Below are 5,000 nucleotides of genomic sequence, written 5' to 3' on the forward strand. Positions count from 1 at the left end.
ATGTTTCTTTTGTCCCTTCCAGGCGATCAGAAAATAAAGAAATGGTTGATATATTCAAGATAATTACGTATTTACAAAATACCGTCTCAATTCATCCTATTTCATCAGATCCGGGATGTGATATGGTAGTTCCGAAGGATGAACCGGATATGGACAGTTCCAATAAGATTTCATTCTTGAACAAAAATCCATTTTTGGATTTATTTCATCTATTCTATGACCGGAACAATGGGGGATACACGTTACGCCACGATTTTGAATCAGAAGAGAGATTTCAAGAAATGGCGGATCTATTCACTCTATCAATAACGGAGCCGGATCTGGTGTATCATAGGGGATTTGCCTTTTCTATTGATTCCTACGGATTGGATCAAAAAAAATTATTGAATAGGGTATTCAACTCCAGAGATGAATCGAAAAAGAAATCTTTATTGGTTCTACCTCCTCTTTTTTATGAAGAGAATGAATCTTTTTATCGAAGGATCAGAAAAAACTCGGTCCGGATCTACTGCGGGAATTATTTGGAAGATCCAAAACTCAAAATAGTGGGATTTGCTAGCAACAACATAATGGAGGCAGTCAATAAATATAGATTGATCCGAAATATGATTCAAATCCAATATAACACCTATCGGTACATAAGAAATGTCTCGAACCGATTCTTTTTAATGAATAGATCCGATCGCAACTACGAATATGGAATTCAAAAGGATCAAATAGGAAATGATACTCTGAATCATATAACTATAATGAAATATACGATCAACCAACATTTATCGAATTTGAAAAATAGTCAGAAGAACTGGTTTGATCCTCTTTTTTCTCGAATCGAGAGATCCATCAATCGGGATCCTGATGCCTATAGATACAAATGGTCCAATGGGAACAATAATTTCCAGGAACATTTGGAACATTTCGTTTCTGAACAGGGGAACCGTTTTCAAGTAGTGTTCGATCGATTACGTATTAATCAATATTCGATTGATTGGTCCAAGGCTATCGACAAACAAGATTTGTCTAAATCACTTCGTTTCTTTTTGTCCAAGGCACTTCTCTTTTTGTCTAAGTCACTTCGTTTCTTTTTGTCCAAGACACTTCCTTTTTTCTTTGTGAGTATTGGAAATATCCCCATTCATAGGTCCGAGATCCACATCTATGAATTGAAAGGTACAAACGATCAACTCTGCAATCAGTTGTTAGAATCCATAGGTATTCAAATCGTTCATTTGAATAAATTGAAACCCTTCTTATTGGATGATCATGATACTTCCCAAAGACCGAAATTCTTGATAAATGGAAGAACAATATTACCATTTTTGTTCAATAAGATACCAAAGTGGATGATTGACTCATTCCATACTAGAAATAATAGCAGAAAATCCTTTGATAACACGGATTCCTATTTCTCATCCCACGATCGAGACAATTGGCTGAATCCCGTGAAACCATTTCATAGAAGTTCATTGATATCTTCTTTTTATAAAGCAAATCGACTTCGATTCTTGAATAATCCACATCACTTCTGGTTCTATTGTAACAAAGGATTCCCCTTTTATGTGGAAAAGGCCTGTATCAATAATTATGATCTTACGTATGGACAATTCCTCAATATCTTGTTCATTCGCAACAAAATATTTTCTTTGTGCGTCGGTAAAAAAAAACCTATTTTTTTGGAGAGAGAGGCTATTTTACCAATAGATTCACAGGTCTCTGACATATTCATATCTAACGAATTTCCAAAAAGTGGTAACGAAACATATAACTTGTACAAATCTTTCCATTTTCCAATTCGACCCGATCCATTCGTTCGTAGAGCTATTTACTCGATCGCAGACATTTCTGCAACACCTCTAACAGAGGAACAAATAGTCAATTTTGAAAGAACTTCTTGTCAGCCTTTTTCAGATATGAATCTATCTGATTCAGAAGGGAAGAACTCGCATCAGTATCTCAGTTTCAATTCAAACATGGGTTTGATTCACACTCCATGTTCTGAGAAATATTTACCATCCGGAAAGAGGAAAAAACAGAGTCTTTGTCTAAAGAAATGCGTTGAGAAACAGCAGATGTATAGAACCTTTGAACGAGATAGTGCTCTTTCAAATCTCTCAAAATGGAATCTGTTCCAAACATATATGCCATGGTTCCTTACTTCGACAGGGTGCAAATATCTAAATTTTACCCTTTTAGATGCTTTTTCAGACTCATTGCCGATACTAAGTAGCAGTCAAAAATTTGTATCCATTTTTCATGATATTATGCATGGATCAGATATATCATGGCCAATTCGTCAGAAAAAATGGTGGGCGATTCTTTCACAATGGACTCCGATAAGTGAGATTTCGAGTAAGTGTTTACAGAATCTTCTTCTGTCCGAAGAAACGATTCATCGAAATAATGAGTCACCCGTTCCATTGATATGGACACATCTGAGATCAACAAATGCTCGGGAGTTCCTTTATTCAATCCTTTTCTTTCTTCTTGTTGCTGGATATCTCGTTCGTATACATCTTCTCTTTGTTTCCCGAGCCTCTAGTGAGTTACAGACAGAGTTAGAAAAGATCAAATCTTTGATGATTCCATCATACATGATTGAGTTGCGAAAACTTCTGGATAGGTATCCTACATCGGAACTGAATTCCTTCTGGTTAAAGAATCTGTTTCTAGTTGCTCTGGAACAATTAAGAGATTCTTTGGAAGAAATACGGGGTTCTGCTTCTGACAGCAACATGCTATTGGGTGGTGGTCCCGCTTATGGGGTCAAATCCATACGTTCTAAGAATAAATATTTGACTATCAATCTCATCGATCTCATAAGTATCATACCAAATCCCGTCAATCGAATAACTTTTTCGAGAAATACGAGACATCTAAGTCGTACAAGTAAAGAAATCTATGCATTGATAAGAAAAAGAAAAACGTGAACGGTGATTGGATTGATGATAAAATAGAATCCTGGGTCGCGAACAGTGATTCGATTGATGATGACGAAAGAGAATTCTTGGTTCAGTTCTCCACCTTAACGACAGAAAAAAGAATTGATCAAATTCTATTGAGTCTGACTCATAGTGATCATTTATCAAAGAATGACTCTGGTTATCAAATGATTGAACAACCGGGATCAATTTACTTACGATACTTAGTTGACATTCATAAAAAGTCTCTAATGAATTATGAGTTCAATAGATCCTGTTTAGCAGAAAGACGGATATTCCTTGCTCATTATCAGACAATCACTTATTCACAAACCTCGTGTGGGGCTAATAGTTTTCATTTCCCATCTCATGGAAAACCCTTTTCGCTCCGCTTAGCCCTATCTCCTTCTAGGGGTATTTTAGTGATAGGTTCTATAGGAACTGGACGATCATATTTGGTCAAATACCTAGCTACAAACTCTTATGTTCCTTTCATTACGGTATTTCCGAACAAGTTCCTGGATGACAAGCCTAAAGGTTATCTTATTGATGATATCGATATTGATGATAGTAACGATATTGATCTTGATGATACTGACGATATCGATATTGATGATAGTGACGATATTGATAATGACCTTGAGACGGAGCTGCTAACTATGACGAATGTGCTAACTATGTATATGACGTCGAAAATAGACCGATTTGATATCACCCCTCAATTCGAATTAGCCAAAGCAATGTCTCCTTGCATAATATGGATTCCAAACATTCATGATCTGTATGTGAATGAGTCGAATTACTTATCCCTCGGTTTATTAGTGAACTATCTCTCCAGGGACTGTGAAAGAAGTTCCACTAGAAATATTCTTGTTATTGCTTCGACTCATATTCCCCAAAAAGTGGATCCCGCTCTAATAGCTCCGAATAAATCAAATACATGCATTAAGATACGAAGGCTTCTTATTCCACAACAACGAAAGCACTTTTTCATTCTTTCATATACTAGGGGATTTCACTTGGAAAAGAAAATGTTCCATACTAACGGATTCGGGTCCATAACCGTGGGTTCCAATGCACGAGATCTTGTAGCACTTATCAACGAGGCCCTATCAATTAGTATTACACAGAAGAAATCAATTATAGAAACTAATACAATTAGATCAGCTCTTCATAGACAAACTTGGGATTTGCGATCCCAGGTCAGATCGGTTCAGGATCATGGGATCCTTTTCTATCAGATAGGAAGGGCTGTTGCACAAAATGTACTTCTAAGTAATTGCCCCATAGATCCTATATCTATCTATATGAAGAAGAAATCATGTAAGGAAAGGGATTCTTATTTGTACAAATGGTACTTCGAACTTGGAACGAGCATAAAGAAATTAACGATACTTCTTTATCTTTTGAGTTGTTCTGCCGGATCGGTCGCTCAAGATCTTTGGTCTCCATCCGGACCCGATGAAAAAAATGGGATTACTTCGTTTGGATTTGTTGAGAATGATTCTGATCTAGTTCATGGCCTTTTAGAAGTAGAAGGCGCTCTGGTGGGATTCTCACGGAAAGAAAAAGATTGCAGTCAGTTTGATAATAATCGAGTGACATTGCTTCTTCGGTCCGAACCAAGGAATCCGTTAGATATGATGCAAAATGGATCTTGTTCTATCGTTGATCAGAGATTTCTATATGAAAAATACGAATCGGAGTTTGAAGAAGGGGAAGGAGCCCTCGACCCGCAACAGATAGAGGAAGATTTATTAAATCACATAGTTTGGGCTCCTAGAATATGGCGCCCTTGTGGCAATCTATTTGATTGTATCGAAAGGACCAATGAATTGGGATTTCCATATTGGGCCAGGTCATTTCGGGGCAAACGGATCATTTTTCATAAAGAGAATGAGCTTCAACAGAAGGATTCGGAGTTCTTGCAGAGTGGAACCATGCAGTACCAGACACGAGATAGATCTTCCAAAGAACAAGGCTTTTTTCGAATAAGCCAATTCATTTGGGACCCTGCGGATCCATTCTTTTTCCTATTCAAAGATCAGCCCTTTGTCTCTGTGTTTTCACGTCGAGAATTCTTTG

This window comes from Wolffia australiana, chromosome 8, assembly GCF_029677425.1.
Source record: "Wolffia australiana isolate 7733 chromosome 8, ASM2967742v1".
NCBI lineage: Eukaryota > Viridiplantae > Streptophyta > Magnoliopsida > Alismatales > Araceae > Wolffia > Wolffia australiana.